This window comes from Lactuca sativa, chromosome 4 (assembly GCF_002870075.4).
Source record: "Lactuca sativa cultivar Salinas chromosome 4, Lsat_Salinas_v11, whole genome shotgun sequence".
NCBI lineage: Eukaryota > Viridiplantae > Streptophyta > Magnoliopsida > Asterales > Asteraceae > Lactuca > Lactuca sativa.
The window spans coordinates 185,828,758-185,841,338 of record NC_056626.2 but is presented as its reverse complement, the minus strand read 5'-3'; positions in this window follow the sequence as shown (position 1 = coordinate 185,841,338).

The window sequence follows — 12,581 nt, the reverse complement described above, 5'->3', positions numbered from 1 at the left end:
AAGATCTGTCCTGAAGACAAATCAGATGTTGCCCTAACAAATTTCAATCCTATAATTAACCTTGAAAGAATTGGTTCCTTCAATTCTTTTTTTGCTACTTTCTTTCCATTCTATCCGTGGATATCACCCTGAAGAAACTGGCCTGCTTCTGTGAATTCAATTCCATAAGAAGGGCGTGATGCAGGGGAAGAGTTATTGGGTTCCTCATGAAACATCGAAAGTTTATAGAGATTATGGGTTTCAATCCTACGAAAACATTGGAGCAAAGTCAGACGGCTACGCAATTTGTATCGAGATCATGCTTAGGTATTTCAGGCATGGAAAGTAGAAACTGGTTTCTGGGCTTCGCAAATGTAGGGATGAAACCAGTGAAGCATGAAGTGGTGTTCTATTCCAAGGCGGTGGGTTGAGGATTAAGTTCAAGTGGAGAATTTGAAGCAAATATAGGGCGAAACATTCATTTTTAGGGATTACTGATCGAAGCATCGATGATGGAGTATAGTTTTTACCAAGAAATTACACGAAGAAGGCCACATGTTTTGTTATGTGCAAAACATCTATTGGTGGGAAGCCGGTCGTGGAGAAGATATCCAGATAGAAACCGAATAAAACCACCTGGTATTGGAACTGAAAACTAAATCGAAAAAGCCACAACTCTAAACTGTAGTGGTGTTGATTATGATGGCATGTGCGGAATTAAAGATCTAGTGAATCATCATGTAAAATCAAGAACACAAGGAGTAAATAAATCTTTGTAAGCTCATATTAGATCTAGAAAGAATATACAAATGGGTTTGTACAAATTTCTCTCTCTAGTCTAACACTCCAAATGGATTCACTTACCTAATGGGAGTCACTCACTTCCTATTTATAGGAAAGACTCAACCCATTTACACATACAAAGAGGAAAGCCTAAAACACTACATCCAAGCATGACTTTGCACCTTAACATTCTCCCCCTCAAAGTTAGGATTGGATGTCCGGCTTTAATCTTCAATGAGCTAGCACGATCAAGACCAAACTCCCCCTCGAAGTAACACCGGTCTTCAAATCCACAAATGAATATTCGACAAACCCGAGAAGCTTCGAATACCCATCATTCTCCCCCTTTTTATAATCAAAAAATGATTATAAAACCCATTAAGGTTGAGAAGCGCCCGAGGAATAGACTTCAAAATACTCCACCTTGATGTGTACCAAAAATGAATCACCAAAAATCTTGCACGGAAAAACAATCACGAAAAAGCCACAAAAAATTTCCAATTTATGAAATTTTTTGACTTTTTGGGTGAAAGTTGCAAGATTTATCAAAAACCTGGTAGAAATTGTCACTTTCTGAAACTTGCAAGGACCCATTGCGCCAAAACAGCCAAATATGCGAAATTCTCCCCCATTTATGAAACTGGGTAGAAAATGTTAATTCGCACAAACTGTAGGGACCAGAAATGAACATTCTTCAATATCTCAGAAAATTAGCCCAATTTCGAAGTTGGGTATTTTCTGCCAACGTTTCGAAACTGCAGGGGCTAAATGCAAAAATTCAGGTTATATCATCACTTTTACTCCCATTTCGAATCTGCACCTTTTCTACCATTTTGTTGAAAGTTCGGGGGTGCAAACTGAAACTCTTTTTGTTCTTCCCCAAATCACCGTGTTCCAGTCGAATAAGACATTAAAGACAAGTAGCGACTATCGATCATCGATGTTTAGTAATACCCATCGACCAAAATCGACATCTCTATTCTAAGTACAGACTTTGTTCGTCATTTTTCATTCAACATCGACACCAAATCATCACCTTTCGATCCAATTTTGACTTTTGCTTCATATACTTTGACTTCCAAATCAAAATGAGATATCGAACACAGTTAAGAACCCAATTTTGACCTTTGTTAGTTTGATTTTTCGTTCATTTGATGACAAACAACAAATTGACAACTTTTCAGAGCAATTTTAGATCAAACATGCTATTCGAACTGTTCTTCATCGCTGTTCATCATGTTCTTGACTTTTCGATTCCAGATGTGAAATTGACTTAAACTTCACAACAATCAACTCCAAAACAAACATACGAGATCATTCAGTTTCATTCTCAAATCTATCATATCCAAAAAATCCCTATCGATTTCGAACAATCAACAATCAAATATCGATATTCAAATATCGATTTCCATCCACTCATGTTGACTTCCAAATCTAGTCGATTATCCAAAAGCAAATCGATTCGACGTCAATACTCAAACAATCGACACTTTCGTTTTCAAATCAACCTCAATCGAATCCAAAATCGTGAATAATCAACCTCAAATGTTCCTATTTCAAAGCATCGACTAACAAAATCAATCAAAAATCTTCATCAGCGATAATACTCTAAACAATTTCACTGCCTTCGTTACTCATTATCAGACTTCAATCTTTCCTAATGCCAAGTCGATGTCGATCATATCAAATGAATACACTTGTCGATGTCCAGTTGTAATCGATCTTAATCTCCATACTTTCGATTCCAATTTGTTCGAGTACAGACTCCTTTTTAGTGTGATCGAGAATATTGACTCAAAAAATCAATAACAAATGAAATGTTCGATCATTAATTTGGGCTAGAAATCCAACTTGAGTGAATAGTGAGAAAATTGGATTGGGCTTATGATTTTATCAAAACAAAATTAATGTTTTTTTGGGCTTGATCTAAAAAAAATTGGATCAATCAACAGGGTTGAAACAAATTTGATCCAATGAGACAAATCGATCAAAAATGAAAAGCGTAAATCACAAATCAAAATCATGGATGTTTTGGAATCCGTTTGAGAATTTGAGATACCTTTTTGATGAATCGAGTTCCGTTTGCAACGATCGAATCAAATTTAGACGATCTTGGTTCTTTAGTTGGAACGAGAAAATCTCCAATTTGAACATTGTACCACCCATTATGCGAGATGTACAAATCGTTCTTCGTGTTCTTCATGTTCTTCAACGATCCAAGAACAACTTCAAAAGAACCACCAACACTTTTGGGTTTTGACTTCAAATTCAATGCAACATTTGGAGATTGTTGCTTTGGAACCTAAATTTGCTTCATGGATTTCGACTTCACAACATATGACGATTTTTGTGAGTAAACCCACTTGTTTTTGCGATTGATCTTCTTCTTCTTCTTTTGCTTTCTCATCTTTTTGCATCTTAAAGACTTGACTCCATGAACAAACCCACTTTCAACAACATGAACATTTTGAGTTTGAATCAAATCTTTTGGAGTTTGATACTTGTGATTTTCTTGAATCACCGGCTTCCGATAAGGAATCATTCCTTCAAACGAATCACAAGAACACAAAATATCATCGGTTTGAACTCCAATCGAGCAAAAAACTTTTTCATCATGAGAATCAACTTGAACTCCTTTTTCTTGAACATCAAGAACATCTCATTGAACTCCATTATCAAGAACTTCAAGAAACTTAAGAGCACGAAGATCATTTGGGTTTTCGATTAGAGAAATGTATTTCTTATTGAACAAGTCTCTTTTTTCTCATTCCTTTTGATTTCTACTACAAACTAATATGGACAAGGCAATTTTATTCAACGAAACAATCTTACAAAGTGGTTGAAATATCAATCTTCCATGATCATCCTTCAAATCTTCATAAGAAACCATATTACCCCATGAAATCAATTTGCTTAACACCAACCCATAAAATTGATCTTCATTGACTTTGTATCTCACATCTTTAATGATCACAATCCAAGAATCATTTGGCAAATCCACCATGATCACAAAAACTTGAAGAATTCTAGAGAGAGAAAGTGATTTTGAATGGGTTTTCTAGAGAGAGAAAGTAAAATCACTTGAATTCTAGTGAAGAAAATCGAATTATGAATAGAATCAAAGATGAATTCGATTTCTAGAATCCAAAAACTCTCTAAAACACGAAGATCCAAGATCATAAAATGAATCACCAAATCAAGAAAGCCATCAAGGATCAATTCTTGATCAAATCAAGAACACCCGCTCTGATACCAATTGTAGTGGTGTTGATTATGATTGCATGTGTGGAATTATAAAGATCTAGTGAATCATCATGTAAAATCAAGAACACACGGAGTAAATAAATCTTTGTAAGCTCATATTAGATCTAGAAAGAATATACAAATGGGTTTGTACAAATTTCTCTCTCTAGTCTAACACTCCAAATGGATTCACTTACCTAATAAGAGTCACTCACTTCCTATTTATAGGAAAGACTCAACCCATTTACACATACAAAGAGGAAAGCCTAAAACACTACATCCAAGCATGACTTTGCACCCTAACACAAACTTGTATTGTTCCTAAGCCATCAGGGGAATAAATATTATGTATAATTAGGTATTGAAGATTCTTCTCATCCCTCATATTTCATAAGATCGTCAGGTATGGTTTAATTGATAGTTACTTAAAAATGCCTCACCTTAGAGCTACATCGGTTTAACTACATACCATTACATCATTAGCAGTTAGAGGAGCAGGACGAAGCTTATCCTGACCTATGAGAGTAGCAACAACATCTCTAACCATTTGCCTAACCATGACATGAGGACCTTCTTTCATAGACCTCCATATTTCTTCACCTTTTTGTTTTCTAATCAAGAATCTTTCCATTATGACTTTCCTGCGATCATATTCTTCAACAACTAGTAATGTGGCTCTGGAAGGGAAACCCACAATATTTGCTATTTTCATTTAACACATTTAGTGAGATTGATTAGAGCAACCATTGTTGTTGGATACTAGAATAGAAGTGGTATATAGGAGAACTTTTATCCTGAACACAAAAATGAATGAGACACCAAGTTAATCTCAACCAACTATAATATGATCCTATAGATTCAAAGGACAACCACTTAAGCTCTAATCTGTAACACCCTAAATCTGGTATGTAATGAAAACCTCAAGATTTTACTTATGAGCAAAACTGGTCCCTTGAGTATGTTGGGCGTACCTATGGGTACGCTTAGCGTACTCTGCATGATTGATCGCGGAGGAGTCTCACGTACGATGGGCATACATGAGGGTACACCGGGCGTATGCGTCAGGGAGTCAAAACCCTAATTGTCGGGCATGAGACCTATTTAAGCAACCTTAAGTCCCTTGAACTTAGCCCTAGAGAGCCTTCACTTCCTTAGAATGCCCTTATACTCTAGAGAACTTGTGTGAGACCATTTTGAGCTTAGATAAGTGCTTTGTGACTCTTCAAGTGTCCATTCCAAGAAGAAGAAGTGGTTTTACAAGATTGGAATGAGTTGGTGCTTCAAGATCCTGCATCTTAGTCATATTGCAAAGCTTTTAGAGGTATAAATCTTGCACCTTTCCATCTTAATCTGTAGTTCTAATTAGGGTTTCTTGTTTGGTCCTTTTTTGGGTGGTTTTGGATCTCTCTTGTGAGTTAAGCAACTCCAGGAGAAAGGATAGAAGATCTGAGGTCCTTTGGCCCTCTAGTACCATAAAAATGGAAGCTTGATGAGAGTTTTAACCTCATGCATGGGTTAAGAACCTTGGAAATGTCTTAATGGAATTGTTGGACGATTTTGAGGCATGCAAGGGCATAAAGTTGGCAACTTTATGCCTTAGGACATTTTAGCAGACCTAGATCTGACTTTTGGTCGTGAGGAAACCAAGCATTAAACACTTAATGGAGAAAGTGCTTAAACTAGTTGTACGTTGGGCGTGACCAGTTTTACGTGGTGCGTAGTCCCCAAACCCTTAGTACGTTGCGCGTACCAAGATGGTACGCTGGGCGTACGCAACAACAATTGGGCCTTAATATGTGTTTTTGGCCTTTGAGTCTGTGGGCCTTAATTGGGTATATGGCTTGGTTGTATTCGGTGAATTATGGGCTTTTTCATCTATATGGGCCATGGATTTAGTGGTTGGGCCTTATTGGGCCAAGAGGCCCATTAAGGATATTGGACTTTGACTTTGAGGCCTATTAGCAAGAAAAAGGTATTTGGGCCTTGGGGAGGGGTTTGGAGGTTGGTTTCTCCTTGGTTAATTTAAAGTTCTAATATTGATTATATTACCATTATTATTGTCTAGCTCGGGGGATTGCGGACTGGTAGGAGTGCAGTGGTTGTATTGTCCTCGGCTCTGAAATCTGCTTCACTTAACTCCTACACATTAAATATTCCTTTAATTCTCCTTTTCATATACATGACCCCTTAACGGTCAACTTTGGTCAAAGTTCAAGTCAAAGTCAACATTCTGGTTGACTCTACTCGCCGAGTTGGTCCATCAACTCTCCGAGTTCCTTAAATCAGAAAGCCCCGACATCGTGATCCAACTCGTTGATTTTTTTCACAACTCGATGAGTTCCTCCTATCTAAGGTGTCGGGACTTTCCCATTCTACTCGTCGAGTCATCCTTAAACTCGTCGGGGTTTTCCCTTTTATAGAATCGGGACATTTCAACCTAACTCATCGAGTTCCTCCTTGGACTCGATGAGTTCTTTAGTCTATTGAGCCATCTTAATAAATTAAGCTCCAATCCTCCAAATATGGACTCCACACTTCTTCTACACACTGAAAATATCCTTTTTAAGGTAAAATTTCCAACTTTATACATTAATAGCTTCCTTTTATGGGTTTAGCTTAAACCCTAGTTCTTTAAGACATAGATCTTGGTCCAACAACCATAATACTCCAAACCAAAGCAAGAAAACTGAGATCTAGGCTCTAGACATGGAATAAGCACGTAAAGTCTCAGGCTTTCCCTCCATGCATGGCCTTTTGGGGCTTAAAAGGCCAAAATGTCACTTTAAAGCTTGCATGGGGCTTCCATGGCCATAAAGTTTGCACCTTTATGCCATGGAACCCCTTCTAGACCCCAGATATGAAAGGTAAATCACTTGGGTCGCCCATTTCCCAGGGACTAAGCTACTTGGACCTAAACTCAAGAAAAGTGGAAATGAAGAGATCTAAGCTCACAATGGACAAGTTAGGAGCTTTTTACTTCTATTGAAAAAAAAATGGAGCTTAACTTCTGGATTTACTCTCCTCCTTCAGGTCCTTGCTCTTCCTTAAAGGATCCTCTTCTTCAACTTCACCAAGAACGCACAAAAATGGCACAAGAACACTCAAAGTGAATTAGGGTTTCGTGGCTAGGGTTTGGGGTGATGGAGGCTGTAAATGAGGCCAACCCTTAGAGATTAATGTGTTTAAATAGGGTGCAAAACCCTAAAATTAGGGTTTCACTCTACCAGCCCTACTCGTCGAGTTGGGGCTCCCAACTCGTCATGTAGGTTTCTTAACCCGCTTCCAAAAATGAAATTCTTACTCAACAAGTTTAGGCCTCTAACTCGTTGATTTCTCTTATAAAAGTCAATAAATTTGATTTAAAGTACGTACCATGAACCGAGCTTTACAAATCTCCCCCATTCATTTTTGACTTCGTACTCGAAGTCTGCTGTATCTGGAAAAAGCTCTAGGTAGTGCTCCTTCATCTCGTCCTGTGGCTCCCAAGTCCACTTCTATCCCTTGCGGTGCTGCCATTGCACCATCACTAACTCGACCCTCTTGTTCCTTAGATGCTTTGTCTTCCTGTCGAGGATGGCTATTGGTCACTCGATGTAGTTCAGGCTGTCATCCACTTGAATATCCTCTAGTGGCAACACTGTGGAGTCATCTACCAAGCACTTCCACAGCTAGGAGACATGAAAGGTGCTGTGGATCTGACTAAGCTCGGCTGGCAGATCCAGCCTATACGCCACCTTGCCCACCCGAGCTATAACCCCGAAAGGACCAATGTACCTGGGGCCCAACTTGTCCTGCTTCCTGAATCGGATGACACCCTTCCTAGGTGGCACCTTCAGGAGAACCATATCTCCTACCTGAAACTCTAGTATGAACGACGCTTGTCGGCATAACTTTTCTGTTGACTCTAAGCAGTCTGAAGCCTGCTCCGGATCTGCTGGATCCTCTCTGTTGTCTTGAGTACCATTTCGGTACTCCCCATGACCCTCTTCCCATCCTCACCCCAACATATCGGGGTCCTGCACTTCCTCCCATATAACATCTTGAAGGGAGGACGGTCGATACTCACGTGGTAGCTATTGTTGTAGGAAAACTCTACAAAGGAAATGTAGGTATCCCAGCTACCGCGAAAGTCTAATACGTACGCTCATAGAATATCCTCCAAGGTTTGGATGGTCCACTCACTATGACCATCCGTCTGGGTGTGAAAACTTGTGCTAAAATGCAGAGAGTATCCAACTCGTCATGCAATTTCTTCCAGAATGTGGAAGTGAACCGTACATCTCGGTCAGAAATCACAGAAACTAGCACTCCGTGTCAAGCTTCTATCACCTTAATGTAGATGTCGGCTAGCTTCTCGGCCGAAATGCTCTCCTGGATTGGAATAAAATAGGCGCTCATTTTCATAACATCCACGATGACCCAAATCTAATCCACTCCTCGTGTGGTCCTAGGAAGCTTCGTATGCATGTTTCTTCTTTATGTTGGGTAAAAGTATTATTTGCATCAAATAATGTTATTAACTAGTTTTATGAGTATTTATATGTGGCATTTTTGTTTTAAATGCAAAACTATGAAAAATGATTATAAATATGCCATATGGAAAGGTCATACAAGCAAAAGTATAAAAACTATGGTTTTTAAGAACACTATAAGGGTTATCTAAAAAAAATGGTCATGACTAGGTTATGGCACCATTTTTTTGAGATTTGATTTAAAATATGTTATTTTAAACATATAAGGTTAGCTTGACTTAACCTCCATAAAGAGGTAAATATAAACTTTACAAAGTTTACAACTAAATTTTTACCGGTTAGTGGCGTAAAAAGGGCCAAAAACTAGAAAATTGGCTTTATCATACTAAATGTTCTTATACATGCATTAGATACAATTATATGTTATAATTTTTAACATCTAAACATGTTAACTTATATATATATATATATATATATATATATATATATATATATATATATATATATATATATATATATATGGGCACTACAAGCATTTATGATAAACTATAATGGGTGTAGCTTATGGGTAATTAACACTATTTTATCATTTTGGGACGAAACAAATAATTATATAAAGGTATAATTATTTTACACTATGTTATTACTATGGAAGGGTAATACTTTCACTTAAAAAGGGTTTTCATTACACTATACGTAAACCTGTTGACACAATTATGTGAGACATAGTCTTCACCGTACCTACCTGAATACACACTAAGGTCTTGAGTTATAACCAAAATCTCGGTAAGAGAGCGTGACACTTATGTATAGATCTATATGGGACTGATAATCCCGCACCTAAGCTATTAGCTACCGCTAGACCGGTAGGTCTGGGGTGACAATTGTCTAACATTCCGACACCTGAAGAACGTCGTAGCAAGCCAACTATGGTTTTGGCAAGGTTGCAATAACTCACATGGGGAATCAGCAATACATTTGGTTTACGGGATAACATGGGTTCAAATGGTTTTATATAAAAATAAAACTACATAATATTATTTTTAAGTATAGTGATACTTATACATTTTTGGTTTTAGGGTATTAGGACTACGTCTCATTTTTAAGAAAATATTGGATTTTCTGGAAACATTCACTATAATATTACAACGAAAAGATATCTAGAAGATAACAACACAAGGTTTCGACTTTGTAACTCAAAAAGACTACAACAAATGGAGAGTTTTTGGATCCAAAGCCTTCCTTCCAAACTAAGCACCTTCATTCTTCAAACTCCTTCCAAAGAACACCAAAAACCAACTCTCCAAGCTCACCACAAGCTCACACACTCAACCTTGAAGGATAATACATGAAATTTGGGTTTTTTGGACAAGGAGGCTGGTAAGGAGGCCAGCTAAGGGACTTAAGGTATTTATAAAGGGTGCAAAACCCTACAATTAGGGTTTCCTCAAACAACATCCAACTTGTTGAGTTTCCTACACCAACACGATGAGTTGGTTCTTAAAAATACGCGCCCCAAAAGCTTCCAACACGTCGAGCTTATGCCATAAATCGACGAGTTGGCCCCTAAAAAAGGGAATTATTTCCATAATTGAACTTCTAGATTCCAGATGTTACAACCCTCCCCCACTTAAATTAGATTTCGTCCTCGAAATCGCTCCTTATTAACGCTCAACAAAAGAATCAACCTGATGGTCATAAATGAAAATTTAGCGCACAAAATAATTTTACTAAGGAAACTAAAATCAACCTTACCTGAATGAACCTCAAACTCTGGCAGAAAAACCACCTTTACCTTTCCTGATACCCGCAGTCTCAAATTGATCTAACTTCCTGACAGCTCACCCCCTCTAAACCACTATCAAACTAATTCCATAGCAAAACTATACTAGGCAAAATTACTCCAACCCAGAATATCTTGATACTTTTAAAGGAGCAAAATCACCGATCATATACAACTATAGAACACTTATACCCTACAGAAGGCTCATATAATCCTTTGAGTAGAAGATTCATCCCTGTAATGGTTAGATTCAGACGAGAGGTGCGCAACAGGGTCTAGTCAGCCACTCTAAGATTATTTAATCCAACTACAAACGACTTAGCATATACCTCGAATAACAAACAACTCCACACTCAAATCCCAAATCACTGAAACCACTCCGATTCATCCTACTGTCACTTGCTGCTTTCCAAAAGCAGCCAAGACCTCCCTGATCCCAACTTATTTGTCAACTGCTCGAAACACCAGATTCCTACCTGATTGTAAGGCTGAATGATGCAAAAACACACAGTAGCCCCACAAGATTCCCGAAAGAAAATCTCGACTGACGAAAACTGCTCCACAACACCCCGCCATCAAATCCACTTCTCCTGTTTCTGAACATGCTATGGTCCCTCCACAGATAGTACCATTTGAAGGCACAACATAATGGCTCATTCTATCATCATACTAAACCCATTCCTTACTCTTGAACCCTATGATTGATGCCTTTGGCACAATCATTCCCTAAATTCTTATTACAACTGAAACAAAACCATGCACAGAAGGTGCACGATACCCAACTTGAGATTTTTACCCAAAACTGATTTGATACCCCACTCATACCCCAACATTGACGAATCTGCACCTACATTTCGCACCACAACCTTCTGATTACCAACCCTTTTTACCTAAACTATAAATCAGTATACCTAAACCATCTCCGAGACTTCCACTGTCGCACCTGGTCCAACCACCAAGTTCCCAAGAGTCCAACACCAGGCCAACCAGCCAAACCCCTCTACGTCACACACTGGTTACCTTCATTTCTTGCAACTCAAGATCCAAACGCTTGACTCAACGGTCTCTACCGGTTCCAACCTGAATTTTCACAATTACCCGGGCTCCCCCACAGACCCCAATGACCTTCAACCTAGAACATAGAAGAATTCCCTGACAACCCTGGCTGACATGCCTAAGGCACAAACTGATTCCCCTTCCATGCTCGTGACAATCACATAAATAGTCTACTTCGAACCGAAGAATGCTACGATCTTATCGTAGCCTTACATTACTTCCATCCAACGATGCTTACCACCCATGGCCTCACCACACTCAAACCATCACAACTTCACACCTCCCGAGCCGAATCATGTATCCCATCAGGAGTTCAGGTCACGCCTACGAATTCCCACTGCCTACTATGCATAATCAAGGCGATGTCGACTGGAGATTGGGAGTTTCCTGAACTCCCACCAACACAACCTAGGACTAAGTAGCCATTTATTTCTCCCCTACTTGGACTCGACGATGCTCTCTCACCTCTTAAACCTTATGGATCTCCGATCCATTTCCATCAATTAGCACGAATCTCCCAAATCCTAATGAACAATACAAGCGCCCTATTGCTAGCCAAACACAATATCACTCAGCTCTAAAAATCCTGAAGAATACTCTTCTAATCTTAACCAATCAGATGATCCCAATAACTTCTCATGATACCCTTTACTGAAGAAATCCGAGAGCAATTACATATTTGACACCATCTTACCACTGCCTAGGAACCGGTGAATGCTACAGGGTATCTTGTAGTGTTACAACACTCTCTCCCCAACTGACTACTAGTGAATGCTACGGCTCCACCATAGTCTTACAACACTTTCACCCCAATTGAATACTAGTGAATGCTACAAATCCCTTGTAGTCTTACAACACTTTCACCTCACCACAATCACAGTCCAATGCCTCAACCCCTAATCTATCAATTCGAATACACCCAGAGTCAAGCACACACTCGTCTAAACAACCCAGTTGGACTCATCTCATGTATGGAACCCCAACCTGGTTCCCCAAAGCCTGCTACCAAGCACCAACAGGATGAGATTCAAATATTGGGAAGTCTCCCAAACTCCCAACTCATGTGACCCTCAAATCAAACAACCACTTGGGTCGCCTTCCTCCCCAACGGGGATGTGAAATTCATCCTAGTTTCATCACTGCTCCTGCTCCTGAATACCCGAAAAATTGTCCCCCATCTTGATTTGATTAAGTTCTCATGCCACACGAGAATTATAGGATTCCCAACCCTTCTTACCCCATAATAATCTGCTGACAACCAACAC